General features: G+C 37.4%; 1 protein-coding gene across 1 annotated transcript in view; it reads right to left on the bottom strand.

Annotated features, from left to right (window-relative positions):
* Positions 1-21,697, bottom strand: part of LOC308687291 (adhesion G protein-coupled receptor L3) — a gene marked incomplete at its 5' end in the record, with an annotated part of 274,566 nt that overhangs the window by 171,726 nt on the left and 81,143 nt on the right. The gene's annotated exons all lie outside the window — the stretch shown is intronic.

Below are 21,697 nucleotides of genomic sequence, written 5' to 3'. Positions count from 1 at the left end.
TAACAGGTTAAAATCTCATAAAAGGAATCAATATTAAGACTGTGGTTTAAGTATGGCACTGTGCTCTGCTGTAAGGATCAGAATGCATTAGTATCAGCTACACCTGCATTCATTTCCCTCCAGCGCCCTCCATTTAATGTCCTGCTGATCTTCCGTCCGTTTTCCGACAGAGTGAGATTTTACTGCACTGCATAGAGCGGCTGTTTGCTTTGACTGATATTTACAATTTCAATAACCTCTAAATAAATGTTTCACATCCAAATGTCAACTTCAATTGATATTTGTAGTTTCCATTTGCGTCGAGACTTACGGACCACCTGTGCGCTACCTGTCACATTTCAGGTTTGACACGCAGCTGCTGATCGATTGCTCCTGTCTGCCTTGCTGCTGGCTTGCGTCTGTAAGCTCTGTATAGCTCTCAGTTTTGAATCTCTATTTACTATCATTCCTTTTTGTTTTTATTGTTAAATATAACTTACTCATCAACATATATTAGATATAGTCTAATATTGCCTATCACATTAATCTGACATCGCTAGCTTTTATCTAAATCGTTATCACTAGCACAACACGCTAGTATCTCGCTTGCCTGTTAACCTGCCATCCATGCTTGCCATCTTTTTTTTTTAACAATTAGTTCATGCGTTCATGACCTCAAGGCTAGATTATTGTAATGCTCTAATGGGTGGTTGCTCTGCACGCTTAATAGACAAACTCCAGCTGGTCCAAAACGCAGCAGCTCGACTTCTTACCAGAACCAGGAAGTATGACCATATTAGCCCGGTTCTGTCAAAAGTCCTTCACGTCTATTGCGATCTCAAAATTCTGGCCAGGATACAATACCTAGAATATCAAAATCGACTGCTGGCGGTAGATCCTTTTCCTATTTAGCACCAAAACTCTGGAACAGTCTTCCTAACATTGTTCGAGAAGCAGACACACTCTGTCAGTTTAAATCTAGACTAAGAACACATCTCTTTGACCTAGCATACACATAACACATTATAAACTCCTATAATTCAATGTTAGGCTGCATAGATTAGGTCAGCCGGAACCGGGAACACTCCCCATAAATCCTGATGTACCCGTTAAATCATAAGAAGGATGGCGTCTACACAAATAGTCTTTTTATCCCAAGGTTTACCGCAGTCTGCCAGATCCAGGCCATATCCAGATCTGATGAAGGACCCGTGCCTGGACACAACGACAACGCAGTCCTGACTTGTCAACTAGTCTCTCCCCTGTGAAGGCCTCCTTCTCCTTCCCTTTACCTCTGTACAGATAAAACGTTGTCAAAATAGTTCCGGTTCACATGGCTATGCGGAAGCAATAAATAATTTTATTTTATACATTTCTAAGGCCAGACAATTAATTTTTTTTTTTATTTTTTTTTCAAGGCTTGCACCTTGGAACCTATTTCATGGTTTGTTTTCTGGTGCCACCAGGCACTGTTTTGTGCGAATGAGTGGCCGGAGCGCATTAAGGGTTTTCTGTTAGAACGGTTTCGTGTTAGCGGCCCCTAAGTTAAAAACAAATGATTTTTGCAACGGAAATGAATCAATCAAAACTAACTTTAGCTGGACAATAACTTTATTCTAGAGCTGCTGTAAAGCTAAAACAATCTCTGTTACTTTAATTTCCTATTATCACGGTAAAGCTGCTTTGAAACAGTCCATATTGTTAAAAGCGCTAGATAAATGAAGGTGACTTGACTTGACATTTCGAAAAAGTTTGATTCTCATTGGACCGCAGTTGCCATGGAAACACACACATAATTCATGTATAACCCTGCGGGAGAGCAGAAAAAAAAAAAAAAAAAAACAGATTGTGTGATGTCAGAGCTGAATGATTAGGTTCTAAAAGAGTTGCTGGGATGTTCTCTAACTGTCTACCCATCCAGCCTAATACCTTCTTAATATGTTTTTATGTAAAGGTTTCCAACCACAGCCAGCCCCTCTGGATCATAAAAGAGTGGGCTGATTAAATAGAACAAAACACACACACAAAAAAAAAAAAAAAAACACACAAAATATCCCTTAAATCGATTCATATAAACACATTGGGTCAGGGGGGCCTAGTTGAAAAATGATTTATGGAGATCAGGAGGAATTTCTTTGCTTCTTGCCAATAAACAATGTCTGCAGAGAAACACAATTCAAGACCCTTTGGGCAAATTGAACAGTAATGTTTAGATTTTCATGTGCATAACAGTGTGTGCGTATGAATTTTATGGCTGAATGTGAAAAACAGGTCATAAAAGGTTCAGCGGTGCCTTGCTAAACTGCTGTATCTTGTGTATTTATTTGATATATACATCTGCTTACCTGCTGAGCTGAAGACAAACACACACACACACGTTGATTCACACAATGTGGGCAGTATGACTTTATATACTGTGCAGTGGTAGAAATGTGTCAGGTTTTTAATTTGTGAGCCAGACTGCTTTAAGTTGTTTAAACAGTCAACAAAGAAATGTGAGAATATAGAGCTGAATGTGTCTCAATCTTGTTATCAAGGTGAGCTGAGCTCTTTACAACTGCAATGCAACACTGCAGTGAGTCGCATAGTGAAATCATTATTATTTCAATTATTTAATTTAACTTATTATTTAATTTTACAAAGCCTTTGAATGTGGTTCATCCAATCTATTCATTTAGTCTAAACTATCTATTTTAGTATTTTAGTATTCAACTCATGTGATTTAGCATTCATTTGCTATGAATAATGATCGTTTTTGCATCTCTCAAGTTCCAAATGAAAAGAAAAAATAATCCAATCAGAATATATATATATATATATATATATATATATATATATATATATATATATATATATATATATATATATATATATATATATATATATATATAATATATATATATACATATATATATATATATACATATATATATACATATATATATATACATATACATATACATATACATATATATATACATATATATATATATATATATATATATATATATATATACATATATATACATACATATATATATATATATATATATATATATATATATATATATATATATATATATATATACATATATAATGCTTATTAATCATATTTATATACTTATATTAGATAATAACATATTAATAATTTCCACACACACAAAAAAAGAAGCAGAAAAAAAAATTTTTTCAACATTGATAATAAAATAATAATATAAATAATAATAATAATAATAATAATAATAATAATAAATGTTTCTTGAACATATTAGAATGATTTCTGAAGGATCATGTGACAGTGAAGACTGGAGTAATGATGCTGAAAATTCAGCTTTGCATCACAGGAATAAATTACATTTTACACTATATACTCATTGGGAAATCAATTAAATTGTAATAATATTTCACAATAATACCGTTTTTTCTGTATTTTGATTAAATAAATGCAGCCTTGGTGAGCATAAAAGACCCCAAACTTTTGAACAGTAGTGTATGTCAAATAACTGTATACTATATAGTACAGTACATCATATAGTATATAAATATTTACTTATTATCGTTTAAGTATTATCCCAAAATATTTATCCATCTATTTAATTTAAATCTTTTATTTTATTAACCTTCAACAAAAAATAACTATACTGTAAATGATATCGTAATATAAAATCTCATACCATGACAACACATTTGCTAAGCTACACACACACACACACACCCACACACACATGCTCAAGGCAGCTTTTTCATGTTGTTCTGTAATTGCTTGACTCTGTGTGCAAGTATGATCACCTCAGCAGGTGTGTGTGTGTGTGGTGTGGTAAACCCTACAATTATGGGGACAAAACACAAATTTATGTCCAGAAAAAGATGGCAATATCCGAAATCCTTGAGGGGACATTTTTTGGTACCCATGAGGAAAATAACTTATAATTAAATCATACTAAGTGATGTTTTTTAAAAAATGTAAAAATGCAGAAAGTGTTCTGTGACGTGTCGGTTTAGGGATAGGGTTAGTGTAAGGGGAGAGAATATACAGTTTTTACAGTATAAAAAATCATTATGTCTATAGAAAGTCCTCATAAAACATGAAAAGACAACGTGTGTGTGTGTGTGTGTGTGTGTGTGTGTGTGTGTGTGTGTGTGTGTGTGTGTGTGTGTGTGTGTGTGTGTGTGTGTGTGTGTGTGTGTGTGTGTGTGTGTGTGTGTGTGTGCGTGTGTGTGTGTGTGTGTGTGTGTGGATACTGAAGGCCCTGTTTAGACTCAGAGCTCAGCTTTTGAGGAGGCCCTATGTCACGACGCCAAGCATAGCAACCACAAAGAGAGTTTAATCCCTTTCATACAAAGCCTCTCTCTTACCACAGCACACATACACACACATACACAACCATCCATGCAGAGGCGCACAGACACACACGGGTCTTAAAGCATTACATTTCCATTCTGAGTAACCATAGCAACCTTAATGTCCAACTCCAAAGAGGGCTTTTTTCTACGTCTGTCTGTCTCTCGCTCTTTCCAACAACATTCCTGTGCAATAGTAAGCAGCTCGGAGACTCTGTGCAGTTTTAAAGGCAGAACCGGCTTTGTCGGGGTCTCAAACATCAGATAAAGAATAAAAGAGAGTGAGAATAAAGATTAACAACTTCATCCGACTCTGAAACTCAGCTATGAACAGGACATTTATTGCAGATGAAGTATATGTTTGCTTAAAAGAAGACTGAAAAAACATCTTCTATTGTTCGTACAGACAGATTTCGCTCAAATCTCATGCGTCCGTTGAGCCAATGTTGATTCGTCCAGAAAAGCTGGGTTGTTCAAAACAAATGGTGAGAATTTGGCTGCTTGGTTTGACCCAGATAGTATAACTACACCATCTGGGGAAAAAATGCATCTTTGGACATTGACAGCAATTCATAGCCCTGTATTCCCTCTTACAACATGTAATTGTCATGTGATTAATCACAGTTAATCATGTTAGGTGCATTTTTAATTTTGATATGATTAATACACTACCGTTATGAAGTTTTGGGCTGGTAAGATTTTTTTTATGGTTTTGAAAGAAGTCTCTTATGCTCACAAATGCTGCATTTATTTGATAAAAAAAATTCAATGCAATGAACAAAATCAAATGCAATCAGATGAATGCCACATAAGAGAGTAGTATATACTTTAATTTCCATACAGCACACTTTACAATGTCTACTGTACATCTATTCAGCAGATTGTCCTCAAATACCAGAACAGAAAATGCAAAAAAAAAAAAAAAAAAAGTCAGTAGTCACTATATGGACTAAAAAATCCCCTTTTGGGCCTGGTTATGAATAATGTTTCACAATATATAAAAGAGAAGATCCAAAGTAGCCACTGTACTGTATCTATGTATCTGAAATTGTACAGCCCTCAGGGCCAAACAGCGATTTAGTGCTTGAGTTCACAACAGCAGGAAAACGGCACTGACATGGTCATCAGGATGGACTCTTGAAATCCACTCTCAGAGAAACCACATAAGCTCCCCTGGGAAAACAGGAGCGTTAAAGTAACACAGGCTCACTGTGCATTGTGGACAGAAGCAGGCCAGCTCTTGAAGTTCCCCGACTGACAGCCCCCGAGGTGCCGGGTACACCGCAGCACACACACGTTATGAAGGTGACAAAGCTCTCCACGGTCTGGCCCTCCCGCAGCTCTGCTGTCCAGCACTATTTGTGAGTGTGACGGGGACGTTTGACTAGCTTTTAACTTCCACATTCCAAAGCTGCTCCCTCAAGACATACACTGCATGGTCTCATCCAATAAAGACCTTGAGCTTGAGCGCTCATATATTTATTACCTTGTCTGTATTGGAAACACAATAGACTTTGAAAAGAGTCCAGGGCTTCTGTGTATTGAAGACTGAATCCATTCCAAAATCTAGTGCGCTGTCAGAATAGACTGCATTTAAAGGCATTGTAAGCACAGTACTGATGCAAAGCTGTTCCAAATGTGGACAGAATTGCGGAATCCAGTCTGGAATTTAATGAAGTAGAGCTGTACACTTAATCAAAATGCAATACGGAGTGGTGTACTGTATGTAATTATTAAATGGCAAAAAAAATATTCAAACATGAAGTCTGCATGCTCTGTGTGTCTCACTATACGAGGACATGAACACATGAACTTCTCCAGAGCAGCTCTGAGTCACTTCATTTCACCATTTCATTTGGGAAAACTGTTGTCAGATCAACCCGATCTCACGGCAATTCGTACGAATTTTACGAGGTGGCTAATTCGTACGAATTCATACGACCTCACGCATAAGAATTCGTACGATTTTTGCTAAATCGTACATATTTTACAAGTTGTCCAATTCGTATGATTTTGGTACAAATGACCTACACCTGACCCCGCCCCTAAACCTACCCATCACGTGGTTTTAGACAAATCGTTCAAATTCGTACGAGTAAGGTGGTACAAATGTGTACAAATTAGCCACCTTATACTCACTCGTACGAATTGGTTGTGAGATAGCGTTGATCAGATACACACAAAAACTCAAAGCTCTTCACTACAACATGGCAAAATAAAAGTTTGGTTTAAATATATTACTATTGTACAGTAGAATGTACTTCTCAAAAGGTATGATAACAATAAGGGAGTTTATTGAAACATTATTTTTAAAGAGAGTACACTGTCATGACTATCTTTTCTAACATACTTAAGAACACATTTTAAAAAGTACACTTTGTATTAATGTTAAATTAAAACTAATTTTAAAGTACGTTTAAATAATTTTGTTCTAATAATATTATGCTTTAAAGAAGGTCTTATTTTGATGTTGACAAACATATTAAAGCACATGTAAAGTTCATGATTATAATTTTAACAAGTATTAGTAAGTCAATTTAAATTTCATTACAAAATTATATTCAAAACATAACATCCACGTTTCAATAGAAATGTTTTAGTTTACCATAAATGCTTCTCAGTACATTCAGTCGTACACTTTAACCATATTTCAAAGACAATGGAAGTGATTATGAAATTACATGTACGTGTTAAAGTCCTACTTAAGTCAGATAAAAAACATGCTAAAGTATTTGCAATTATCAATTTAAACTATAACAAATTTTCTTTTAAATGCAATTAATTGTTACATTAATTTCACACTCAAGAATATTCTTTTAAGTATAGCATTACTCTTTTAAAAAGTATGCTAAAATGTACTTTCTGTTCTCAAGGGACAGCAATGCAGGATTTTCATACTCAAGAACAGATGGCATTAAACAATATTAAACAACATAAAACAAAGAGATATCTTCTGCATAAGCAGAATAATGCAGGTATAAACATGTTTGCCAATGTTTCTTTGAATGAAAACTCCTCTCTGGCCTCCATATTTATTTTCTAACTTGCCCTAAAAGGCGGTCACAGCGTTTCTGACGCCTTTTATTCGGAGAGCTCTTTGATTGAATTAGACTCATGAATACGAATGGCGCCGTCAAAGCTTCCAGCAGTGAGCTATTGACAGCCGTGGAGCACGAGGGAATCGTTCAAAGAGCGCAGCACACTTCCACACACGCATCTCGCTCAAAGAGCTAGTGTCACACCGGCATGACTTCAGAGACGGTCAGCTCTGGACACCAGCGTCACACATCACTGGTATCACAACGCCTCACAGCTTGTGGAAGATCTGGGCATCAAACCAGCCAACAGCCTGAGGAAGAAAACGGCCATTTCATCCGAATAGTAGCGAACTTAACGGCCGTAGCAAAACGGCTTTTCGACAAAACTGCATGGAAGAATACCACAAGATCCTTCAGAACATTTGAATCATTTCAAAGGGCTTTTTGGAGCGTGAAAAGCTGAGCGGTGGCGTTTATTCTAAGTGTGTGATGACTAAATTGCCCAGTCAGACTGAAATATCAAAAACAGCGAAAGGCTGATTGCTCATCAGAACACGCATTTAGAGGTTGTGTAGAGGAATAAAAAGGGCAAATAAGAAAGTCGTAATTGTCTCATGAGTTCCAATATCACATTATCATTATGTTGTCTAGATGAGGACAACATGCTGTTATAGTTCGAACCTTGTGAGGGTTTTGTCAAAAGAGTTTAACTCCTACTAGAGCATGCAATTAAATCTGCATAGTCCTTCAGGCTATTCTGACTGTATCAGCCACCTAGAAAACCCTAAAGACAATGTAGCAACGCTTTAACAACCAGACAGGATAGCCAAAAAGTCAAAACACTCTAGCAATGCCCTATAGCAACTAGCCAGAGACTAAAAGATAGTTAACTTCACGACAGCTACATAAATTCGTCAACTAACCATTCAGAAATGTCCTGTTGCATTCTACATCTTTGTCCGACTCCGGTTTGAACATAAAAGGCTACAAGTTTTTGGTGGGTTTTTGCTCACACTCAAAAAGCGACAATTTTAACACGCTTTAAAAAAAATATCTGTGGGGTATTTTGAGCTAAAACTTCACATACACACTCTGGGGACATCAGAGACTTATTTTACATCTTGTGAAAAGGGCATTATAGGACCCCTTTAAAGAGCCCTGAACCAAGCCAACCAGCTACGAAATGAATCACAACATTAAAAAAAACTGTATATCATTTATTTTCTTCATTGTTGTTTAATGTTAAGTGTTCTTATTGTAAAGAGTTACCAAAATAATAGATATGAGAGAACGTAAAAAGAAAAAAAGAAACGTGCAAACCAACAAATAACAAAACAAACACTATGACAGAAAAAGTGAACACACTAACTGCTTAACTTCACAGGACATCACAATCTCACAAGCCATCAATCCTCATCGACCAATGAAACGCTTCGACACCAGCCAGCTGTTTCCTGTTCCTGCAGGAGGTACAGCGCGGTACCAGCCGCATTCCATCCACACAAATGTGAAAACAGTTAAATAAATCATGTCAACTTCATTGGAGTTAAATTCCTCCTGTGCCCTCCTGACCAGAGCGATGATATAATCACAGTATCTCTAGAGAGACGGACGCAGGGAGATGAAGGACGCTATACTGAGGGCTTTGTGGGAGGAAGTGGTGCCCACTTGATTCTCCTGAAGGGAGACACAAGCAACGGATGGGAAAAGGGGAGAACATCAAACACGTTTCTGTATTTTTACTCCCACAGCCAATTAAAAACAAAGGATAAAAGGCAGAGAGAATAAGATTGTGTTAGTCATGTGAAACATATGTCTTGATCAGAGAGATTGAAATAGATTTTGTGCTTCCACTTTATGAAATTGCTCATGATGGACTGTATATCATAAACAGAAGTTTTCATACACAGTAATAGCTATTATGACGAGTTGATTTGGAGTGAAAAGAGACCATCTGCTGAATGATTTACGGTTAGATCCGACTAGACCAATGGCCTGCAACATCCGACAATGGCAGATGAGGAAGGAATGATGTCATTTGTTCATTTGAACTTTTAAATGACTCCCGGTGAAAAACACCATGGAAATGCTCCTGTTGATATGCAATAAATTACAATTAGGCCTACTTGATTTACAATTAGTCAGCATATCATGCAATTCATTTTGTAATCATTTGACAGATTTTGTTTGTGTCATGCAAATGTAATAGAATATTATTGTGAAGTGTTACCACAATATTTTATAATCATTTATTTTTCTCATCAAAGATGTATATATGCTATTAACTATTTCCCCGCCATTGACAAAAATTTCCAGCTTTCCATGTTTCCAATGTTATACACTAGGGGGCACTATTAGGCATCTTCTGAAAGAGTACATAATCTCCTGATCAAAACACAGGAAGAAGAAAGAAGCAGCAGAAACAAGCAATATCATAATCATATGCATATGTAAAACCTCACGCGATCATCAACATTAAACAGCATATAAATCAAAACTGCCTAATGTTACTGAATAAAATTTCGACCGAGGGCGAGCTACAGGACTGTGAAGCATTAGGGGAGTTGGTGGACTCGATCTACTTCATCTATGTTTTGATCATTGTCCTGAATCCCATCCAGATGTAGTCTTTGACAAAAACAGGATTTTCTTTTTGTTCAAAATGTTGCTTTTTTTATGAAACTTACTCACATTCAAGTGTTGATAAAAAAGGAATGCATGAAGCTAGAATCAAATATTTTGTTGGTGTTGTTTAAAAGCAGAGGGTCTGTTCTTTCTTTTGATATATTGCATATTCAGATATTTATATAACAAAATATTCTGGTGGCCATGAAACTTTTGTGAAAATGATTTTGAAAACTTTTTTTCAAAAAAAAAGTTAAAGGAAAGGAAAAAGTTAATTGTGAGTATTTGATTCATTAATCAGTGTATCATGTAATTAACTTTTCAATCAATAAACAGATCAATTATACAGAACACCCATGCAAATATAGACACACAAGCATACACTCAATAAGATAACTGCTAATGTATGTGAAGCACAATTTCTAAATGACTTGTACAGTTATTTAACGAGTAAATTAGACTTGAAATAAATGAAAAATAGATGAAGAGAGAGATCTAGTTTGTAATGAGGCCTGAAGTTTGGGTTTGAGCAGTACTACCATCAATGTTTAGAGTCTGGTGAAACATTGCTGTAATTGGAAGACTGAGCCTCGACTCATTTTGTGTGTGTGTGTGTGTGTGTGTGTGTGTGTGTGTGTGTGTGTGTGTGTGTGTGTGTGTGTGTGTGTGTGTGTGTGTGTGTGTGTGTGTGTGTGTGTGTGTATGAGAGAGAGAGAGAGAGAGATTCTGATTCTGTCCATCAAACTTCAGCTTTTTTTCATAATTCTTTAATGAATAGAAAGTTCAAAAGAACAGCATATTTTTTTTTTATAGAAATGTTCTGTAAAATTATAAATGTCGTTCCGGTCATTTCCGATCAATTTAAAGGGTCATGAAACTCTGAACTATATTTTCTTGTTTATTCTAACAGTTATGCGTGTCACATGTCATAGAAGAATATGTTACCATCCGCTTCAAACAGTGAGATCGCATATACAGCAAGTGAGAGATGCATTAATGGATCAAAAATTAGTGTTTGTTTTCGCTTTGCAAGAGTTTCTGCATTGCATAAGTTGTCTTCCATGGATCCTGAGTCTTCGACACAAATGTGATTCATCCACACTGTAACCAGTCTTTACAGCCCATAACCATCAAAGAGCTTATAAAAAAAAAAACAGAAAATAAGCCTCAAAAGTTTTTAAAGATGCAACAGTGTGTTTCAAACAGCTGTGCTTTTATTTGTGATTTAAATTGTAGCTGTCACAGGATATATATTTGAGTTCATTTATGGTGAGCTTACAAAACCATGCAAAATGTATGTTCATGTTGCTGCATGTAATGGTGAACTGCAGTGTGAATTTGAGGGAAGATTTGATGCTTCCACTCAATGAGAGTCTTAATCAGAAGCCGTTGTTGTGTTGTCTCCCCTCTTCCCCCTCCACCTCTACTCCGCTACGCCCACTTTTGTAGAATTTATAGTTTTAATTTACAGTCTCAAAAAACACGGTTTGAAATCGCTGGTGTTTCTGACGTCACAAACTACCTTTTAACCAATCACGTGAACGTGTGATCATCAACGAGTGGATCTCTGAGCCGGTGTGAGTGAGTGGAGGCGGGGCTAATTCACATATTCATAGAACCACTAAATTAGGCAACGGTGCAGAGTTACATTCAAGCTATTTTAACACTAGAACTGCCATGGCAGTCATTTTGACCGTTTTGAATTTTATATCTGCAATAACTTTGTTGAAAAAATAAATAAAATCCTGCTGGTACCTGACTTTTCCTAAAAGTGTCGGTATTTTCATTTAAAATGTTTTTCATATAAATTACACATAAGGCAAAAAAAAAAAACAAATTAACATATTTACCTATTTCGGCCATAGACGGTCAGATTGACCGCACTGAATTTTGCGGTATTATTATACATATACCAATATACACAACAATAAAATGTGGTAAAAAATACACAAAACATATTCCACAACAAATCATTTAAATGTAATGATATTCAGAACAGAACAAGAATGAAATAATAACTATAAACAAGTCAAAATGAAATAGGCTACTTTCAAGCGAAAGTGAAAGTAAGCGGCGTTGGGCTCACGTAACTCTCTAATTAGAATCAAAATGCGATATATTTGAATGGTAAACTATGCTTTATTATAGGCTTTGTACTTCACTCACGTTCCAATATCGACAGAAAAAATCATTCTCTTCACATCATCCTCTGTGCAAAAATGGTACGAATTGTAGGCTACTTTTAAAGTTTTATATGTTAGGTTGACTATTTTATTATTATATTTTATTATGGCTATAATGAACAGGCTGCGATGTCAAGATTGCAATGCTGAAATATGGTGTGTGTGTGTGTGTGTGTATGTGTGTGTGTGTGTGGGTGTGTGTGTGTAAGGCGTGGGCGCGATCGAACAGTGTAAACATGAAAACATAGGTTACTCCGTCATTTTGTTCAGGACATCTACGGACATTATTATTTATATATGTATAATTAAACTTGTTTAAATGTACAGTTTGGTGTTGTTTTGTTTTTAAAAGATATCCTAATACAATAAATGCATTAATCTCTCAATTAGGTATTTATCATTAAAGATATAGAGTTTGGAATCTAGCGGTCAAAATGACCATTCGCGGCAGTTCTAGTAGTTATGGAATTCTGGTACTTCTAGTGTTAAGGCATGAAGAATTTTTTTTCAAGGAATGAACGAGGAATGAGGAAAAAATGTAATTTTGGTCATAAAAGATGAGTTTTAAGGGATACAATTATTGACTACAGGGGGACTTTAAATAATGGCTAATCATAAGTAGCTAGCCTATTGGTTATCCAGTCATCTGTGCAGACTAAGTGACATCAGCAAAAAAAATAAAAAATAAAAGAAGAAGGTTACAAAGATTACAATCTAGCTAGTGAGCTCCAAACCAATGACAAAATTTGCGCTTAGAAGATATATGCATTCAAAACTTTCTCTGTACCACCAAATTTCAGTCCAATTAAATGCTCTCTAGAATCTGAAGTATTTTAAAGCACTATGGAGGAGATGAAACATCGCAAACATTTAGAAGACTCAACATCATAAACGGCACTGATGAGTAGAAGAGGCATCTGTAACATAAATTACAACCTTTTCAAACTACACATCATAAGCATTGCAGCAAATCAAGCCAATTCACTGGGACTTTAGACAGTAAAAAAGGAGTCAGTTTTGATTTTTGATGTTGACGGTACAACTTGCAGTTCAGTAAGAATGGATTCAATGGTGTTGCATGAACTACTGTGTTCTCCTGACTATTAAGAGTTCTTAATTGAGATCACTGTATATGCATATAATGCGTAAGAGCATGCGATTGAAAAGCATTTGGCTTTCAACTGCTCTCGTCGACTGACATCATAGTGAAACATACTTTTACACAGAGAGGAAGTCAATTTTGATGAGAAGCCTCTCCACTGGTATAAAGCAGTTTTACTGCTTTCGAGGGCATTTCATCTACTTTGATATTGTGTTTATACTGAGAGTTCTTGAGTGAGAGCACTTTGTGCTGCATATGATGAATGACAGCATGCGTTATATCCCACTGAATAATCTTTCACTTGGAAATATGTTACATTATAGAAATTAAATGCGCTGTGAATGTTGTTTTGTGTTGTCATTAACCTGCAGTAGGTGACAACATATTTGGAACTGACTGTTAAAGACAAGCCAAATCTTCATGACAGACAGATATTTCTGCATAAATAAGGTCTTGGTTTTATGCTTCTTAAAGTTTCCCAAACTCACATTATTAATTGTGGTCGTGTTGAGATGCTCAAATAAATAAAACATAAAGATTTTGCAAATGGGGTCAGTGTTACACTTTTCAGGAAAATACACATACACATTAATGTCTCGGCATCATATCAGTAATAATGAAAAAAATTGGTTACACTTTACCTAAAGCCTTTGGGCCCTATTTTAATGATCTATGCGCATAGTCTAAAGGTCACAGCACAAGTGCACTTAGGTTGTGTCCGAATCCACTTTTGCTAGTTTAACGATGGGAATAATGGTCTTAAAGTGTTGTCCCTATTCTCTTAATGAGTAATGGGTGTGTTTTGGGCATAACGTGCAATAAACCAATCAGAGTGTCATCTCCCATTCCCTTTAAAAGCCAGCTGCACTCACGCCATGGCGGATTCGCTATTTACATGGCAGAATTTTCAAGCAGAAAGACTAAACGCGTCTCCAGAGAGGAAACGGATCTGACCATCTACGGGACAAGCCGGATTCCCCCATATCTTTATGTACACAATAATAATCTTTTACATTGTAATCCTTTTATTTTTAATATTAGGCATGTTTGTGTGCTGCTGCGCGTCCCTGTGTGTTTAATAAACAGAGTGTACACACGTTGTGGACCCGCATATAGGCTCACATTACTAACGCGCCCTTTATTATATTGCAAAAAAAATTTGCGGTCTATTTCAGTTGCCTCAAAATAGCAACGCGCCAACAATGCGCCTGAACACTACTCGTTTTCAGACCAGCACACCCATGGGCGAACAGATGGGCGCAAATGCCTTTGCTATTTAAACAACGTGGCCCAGTACGTGAAAATGAAAACTGTGTTGGGCTGAAACTAGCAATTAACGCTTGCCTTGCGCGTGGCGCCGCATTGTGCCGGGGTGTATGATAGGGCCTTTTATGTGTAATGCATTATTAAGGAATTCATAATGTACATTATGATGCAATATATATTTTCATAAATTGGTGTAACCAAGTTAAAATGCATTGTAATATTTGCCTTGTTTAAGTGTTACCAAAGGTTTTACTGCATATTGCACATTTTATCGAGAATTGTCCACAGCCAAAAGTTTGGTTTCTGTAAGAATTTTTTATGTTTTAAAAAAAAGTATCTTATCTTTAAGAAGGCTGCATTTATTTCATCATTAGTCCAGTCTTCAGTGTCACTTGATAATTCGGAAATCATTCTAGTATGCAAATATATGCAATATTTGGTGCTCAAAATATTTCTTTTTGGTTGAAAACTTCTTGTTCAGGATTTTTTGTAGAACAGAAATATTAAATGGGTCATGACATAAGAAATCAAATTGGCCTTGATCTTTTGACATATAAGAGATCTTTCTACCAAAAACATCATGCAAGTTTCATAGCTTAAAACGTCCTTCTCATTATAAACAAAGCATTTATATTTAATCAAGCTCTGAAAACAGCTTGTTTTGATATTGCAGGATCTGTGGCGTCACACAAATACATTTGCATATGACCAGGGCCGGCGATTGCTATAGGCGAACTAGGCGGTTGCCTAGGGCGACAAATGTGTTGGGGGCGCGGACGCACTCTAGTGTCGCCCTATCTACTTCCCATATTAATCATAAAATTAGAACGAAATGCGAAATAAAACATGTTTATTAAACATGATCAAAGGGCAAAGGGCGCCCCCTCAACCACACGTTTAATTACTTGTCAACCTGATTATTAGATTGAATTTATGATTTTTGTCGACCATTTCTGGATTGGCGGGTGGCGGGAGGGTTGCGTTACGTTACGTTAGGGAAGTGCTCAGCTGCTGGCGCGTTGATCGAAAATGAAGCGGTCTAAACCTCTGGTGCACAGGGACGAAAACGGAGAAAGGAAGAAGATAAAAAATAAAGCTCAGTATAGAGTAAGTCTTCTTATCTTAGCTATTAAGGTGTCCAATGAAATAAATTTACTTAGTATTGTAGCCTACATCACCTAATATTGGACGTTTCATTGCTGTCACTAAGCTATAGTTTGCTAGCTATAGTTACTTTGAAGGTGAATAAAAATGGCAGAAACAACTGTTAATATTTTATTATTTGAGATAGAACTAAAAGAACTTAAATATTTTAATTTTGTAGTGGTACATACATTATCCATAATAGCATATTTGTTTGTAGAAGGTATAGTTAAACCAGTTTAATGGTCATAATTTGCTTAAATTAATCCAATTTGGTAAATATCCTTGAACATTCTTTGTAGAATTTGTGTATAAACAATTTACAGTTGATTCTTCAAGTCATAATTTGCTTGTTGAAGTGTTGGAGTGACTATTAGAGCATTTTTGTTTGTTCATCAATGAACATTCTTTGTAGCATTTTTGTATGTGCAATTTATTAGAGTGTATCATTTAAGTAATATTTTGCTTGTTGAAGTGTTGGAGTGACTACAGGTGAAACTCGAAAAATTAGAATATCGTGCAAAAGTTCATTTATTTCAATTATTCAACTTATAAGGTGAAACTAATATATTATATAGACTCATTACATGCAAAGTGAGATATTTCAAGACTTTGTTATGGCTTACAGCTTATGACATATCAATTCATATCAATTCTAATTTTCTGTGATTTTGAATTTGGGGTTTTCATAAGCTGTAAGCCATAATCATCAAAATTATAACAAATAAAGGCTTGACACTTATCAATTTTCTTATTTCTTATAAAGAGCGGGGTTGGGGGGGGGGGGGGGGGCGCAAAAACTCAATCTTGCCTAGGGCAACCAAAGGGCTAGAGCCGGCCCTGCATATGACTCATATGGCCCGGTGAACTGATCTAAACTCACTTGTCAGTGAAAAAAAATCTCTCTCTCTCTCTCTCTCTCTCTCTCTCTCTCTCTCTCTCTCTCTCTCTCTCTCTCTCTCTCTCTCTCTCTCTCTCTCTCTCTCTCTCTCTCTCTCTCTCTCTCTCTCTCTCTCTCTATATATATATATATATATATATATATATATATATATCCATTATCCAGGTCCCTTTTTTGTCACATGACCTGCTGTGCACTTGCGGCATTCTGAAAAGTTAATGTTTTGTTTTCAACCGACTTCTATTATGAGTGCGCTTGCCACATGCCTACATTTGAAATAATGAATTTGTACGCACATAAAACGCTATATGTGAACGGCCCCTGACTGGTTCGAGTCAGGACTCGGCACCGCTGTGGAGTAGCACAGTACCTGCACAGTACCAAGACGCCTGCAATTTTGTTAATTACCACTAGAGCGCCAAAGGTTACAGTCTGCAGCTTTCATATAAAAGAATGTCACTAAAAGCCAAATAACAGATTTGATTTGACTGAACAGTGGGAATATTATTATCACAATTTCCCAGAGAGCAAAAATGTAATCCTAAGTAGATATTAGCCTATTTATCAGTGTATATCAGTGTTAACAAAATTACAAATTTGACATTCAAAATGTAATTATGTGGCTTATTGCAAATAGCAGCCAATCAGCGAGGAGCTTGCATCCAAAAAATGCAACGGTTACAAATTTGACATTAAAAATTTAATTAACAGCAGCTGTACCACGAACAGCCAGTCAGCAAACAAGAAGCATTCTTATAAATTATTTTATAATGAGCAAACAAAACATTTTGGCATTAGGCATTGGCATTAGTTAATGCCTAAAAATGTAAAAGTTTTACCTAATAAATAGAATTTAGTTTAATTCATTTTAAAATTTGTCGCCGGAGGGAACATGATTTATTGAAAATATTTGAAAATTTATAAGTGGTTCTTAAGTCAATACTTTATTACAGTTTTTCTCGATTGCTTAAACACATTTCTTGAAACTATGCCTCGTATTCTCAAAACTATAAACACAAATCCATAACGTCTCACCCAATTCCCCAAACATCCTATTTTCAGGTCAAAATGAAGCTCTACACTCAAAACCATTCACTCTTGCTGAAAAACCAAACTTTGCCCTCAGACAGGACACACAAGCCCTCAAAATCACACACACTACAACATAGTCTAACACACTGGTGCAATAAATTCAAAACAACATTTCCAAAACTGGTAAGTTATGTTGCTTGTGGTTCCCCCCTCACAAACCTTTTCACATGATGAACACAAAAGACACAACCAGTGGATACATTGGCACATTTTTATTCATACACAGAAAACACACACACAAAAATATATTTTTTTACTGGTTTACTCTTTTTTTTTTTTACTCTTTTTTTTTACTCTCTCCTCTATTTTTTTTATTTATATTTACTTACAGTAAGATGTGTGTGACCAACATTTGACAGTAAAAGAGCACACACAAACCATATTCTAATATGGAATTTGAATTGTTTTGGACTGGTAAAGAGTGTTGGACGTGACAGGAGGGCCTCCACTCAAGGATACAATATGATGAACACGTCTATGAATGTTCCACATATGGTTGAAATACCATCATTTGCCTAGAAAGATAACATTCTGGTAGTCAAGACTATAAAGGAGAAAGGATGCCCTCCCTTCACTGTCACACTCTGCAGCCACTCTGTGTGACTGTACGACTGCTGGCCTTTTTTTGCAAGAAAATACACCTCATCAAAGACTATTGGAAATGTTTGTCTCTTATTCAGTGATTTTGTTTGCCACCACTCCTCCCTGAAGGCTCTCGAGGCGACGGTAAAGCGACTCAAATTTGGCCTTACTCGTAGCCCAGCCTCCCTCATAGTCAAACCATTGATAAAGACATGGGCAACTAGAGTGGCTTGAATTTCATCTGAGACTGCTTGTCTTCTTGTCCTTGCCCTTCCTCCTCCTCATTCTTATCCCTCTTCCTTCATGTCTTTCTGGATCCATTGTTCCAAAACGCAATAAACTGATTTGGGCCCTTTTATCTATTGAAGGTTCTGATTGATGTGTGTTAAATTTTGACTCTTAGTGTTTCCACCTGGGTAATTGTGTGCTAACTGAGCTGAAGCTGTGCTGACTTGAGTGAACAATATTGAATGCTAGTGCTTTATACATGACAACATGGTCAAGGCAATGAGAAATTAAGGGATTTGTGTGTAGAGTTTTGCAGTGAAAGTTCGTCAAATCTGACTCATGTGTCAAAACAGGGAATAGTGTTTATAGTTTAGTGAAATGGGTGTGCTTTTTGATAAATGGCGTTATGGTTTTGAAATTTTAGTTCAAAAGCCTGGTTATAGTGTTTAAGCAATTGAGAAAAACTGTAATGGCTTGTCAACTTTACATTCCTCTGTTGCGTGTAGATTAAAAAGTTTGTCGAGACAAATTTTCAGTTGTCTTGAGAAAGCCGGACCACATCGTTTGAAGAAGTTTGAAGAAGTGATTCTAGTCAGCGCTGGATTGTTGTCAGCGCGAAACATTTTTGAGCATGTGAATGCTGATTCTTGTCAGCGCTGGAATCTAGTCAGTGCTTGAGTGCTGGTCTATGACTGGAAAAATAGTTGTTGCAAAAGAAACGATACATAGCTTACATGTTGCATTAAACTGGCAGATTTTAGAATGTTGTAGGTAATTATTTTGCAAGTAATTACATGTTTAATCTTGTCTTGCCTGGATCTTTGGTGTAAACTTGTGAACGCCCCCCATGAACATCCCCCCATTAACATCTGAACACCCCCCTTTCAAAAATCTTGCTTCCAACGATTCCCCTGGGGGGCGGTACTGCCCCAGTTGAGAACCACTACTTTAGAGTGTGATTTTACATGTATTTATCAAATGTCATTAAAATTAATTATTCTATTCTCAAATTACATCTGTTTTATTAAAATAGGCCAAGTCCTACATTATTGGCCTCTGGCAGTTACTGTATGTTAAATTCAAACTTCAACATGTTTTTAATGATTATTGACAGGGACACTTCACACAGTGTGCATACCAAATGTTGTACAGATTTAGCAAAATTCTAACAAACAAATAAATATTAGTTTGCAAAAGTAGGTAGGATTAAGCAGGATAATACATTAATATGTGCTTTATAAGTTCTAGAAAACAGCCAATATCCTAATAATAAGCAAGTTAATCGTGAGACTTGGACCCTAAAATTTTGACCCTTTGTTTTACGTATTTCAACATTCATTTTCACACTGTAGTGTCCCATGGAACGCAGCTTTTACAGCCACTACTTCCTTGAAAATGGCGATCTCAGACCCATTCTCAATCTGAGATGTCTGAATCATGCCCTCATGAGACGCCATTCAGAATGTTAACTTTGAAACAAATCCTTGTGCATATTTGCACCGGGTATTGCTTTATATCAGTAAAACACGCTTACTTTCACATCCAGATAGTCCCCCATTACAGACCGTTCTTGAGATTTGCATTCGAGGGGGTGGCTTACCAATCAACCGTCCTTCCATTCGGACTCTCTCAGGCTCCGCGTACCTTTACGAAGCGTGTAGACGATGCTATTTTCCACTCTGAGACAGATGGGAATCTTAACTCAACGATTGGTTAGTTTTAGCCCAGTCAAGACAGGAGCTATGTGCCCACAGATGCCTACTCCTCAGCAGTCTGGAGAACTTGCGTTTCAGGGTCAATTTTGGCAAGAGCACGCTGCTCCCCAGCCAATGCATCTCATTCCTGGGGGTGTTATTTTACTAAGCTCTAATGCAGGCTTGGCTCTCTCAAGAGTGCGCCTTGAAAATCAGGAGCATGGCAGCCTCATTCAGGGAAGGGTCCCTTCTTCCCCTCAAGAGGTTTCAAAGCCTACTGGGCCTCATTACCTCATTAGGCTCCACCCCCAGGTGGACGATTACATGGCGCACCTTCAGTCAAGCAGATGTGGATCTCTTTTCACGACGAAAGAGAATTCCCACTGCCAGACAGTCTTCTCGAAGGACCTTATTAATCAGGTCAGGGAGGAGAAATGTTCAGTTCTTCTGGTGGCACCACGCTGGCAGAACCAGCTTTAGTTCCCAGAACTGATCCAGCTGCTGTCAGCACCCCCATGGCCAATACCGCTGAGAAGGGATCTTCTCTCTCAGGCTCAGGGGATGATTCGGTACCCCCAAACAGAGTTGTGAGAACTGCATGTTTGGCCACTCAACGGGAGCCGTCAGACTTTCCCTGTGGGGCCATGAGAACGATCTCAGAGGCAACGGCCCCGTCCATGTGGCGCCTTTACACTCAGAAATGGTCCGTTATTCTCTAGCAGGTGCCGAAATGGTCTGTTATTCTCTAGCTGGTGCCTAGCTCGGAAATCAGCCCCTGCTAAATACGAGATCATAACTATTCTCACGTTTCTGCAAGAGCTGTTGGATGGCAGGCGCACCCCCTCCACACTTAAAGTGTATGTGGCAGCCACCGCGGCGATCTACGCACCAGAGTCTGGCCAATCGACTGGGAAACACAACCTGGTAGTTAGGTTTCTCAGAGGGGCCAGGAGGATGAATCCTCCCTGCCCTCATTCAGTCCCATCTTGGGACCTCTCTACAGTCCTTAGGGCTCTCCGAGGCCCTCCCTTTGAGCTACCCGAGACGACCGACCTTCGGTCCCTCTTTTTGGCTCTAGCGTCAGTCAAGTGAGTTGGTGATTTGCAGGCTCTATCTGTGGAACCTTCCTGCATTGACTTCGGCCCAAACCTTAGGCCAAAAAAAAAGTGCTCTCCAGCCCATTTACAACATAGGTGAAATTAACCTCATCCACTCTGTCCCATAAGGGCCTTGAGAGAGTATATCGAGCACTCTGGCTAGGTTCGGCAATCAGAGCATCTGTTTGTTTGCTTCGGAGGCTGCAGAAAAGGATTCCGGTCTCGAAGCAGGGACCATCCAGATGGATTGTGGACGCTATAGCGCTGGCTTATAAGGCAGTGGACTTGTCATGTCCACTGGAAGTCAGGAATCTCTATCGGAGCTATCTGTGTAGCGGCCCGGTGGTCCTCGCCGTCCACTTTTATCAGATTTTATAACCTGGACATCCCTGCTCTTCAAGCATGGGTGTTGTCAGTTTGAGACAC

Source organism: Scardinius erythrophthalmus (assembly GCF_964197995.2).
Source record: "Scardinius erythrophthalmus genome assembly, chromosome: 2".
Classification (NCBI taxonomy): Eukaryota; Metazoa; Chordata; class Actinopteri; order Cypriniformes; family Leuciscidae; genus Scardinius; species Scardinius erythrophthalmus.
Note: the sequence above shows the minus strand (reverse complement) of the source record. Positions and strands in the feature narration are given on the sequence as shown.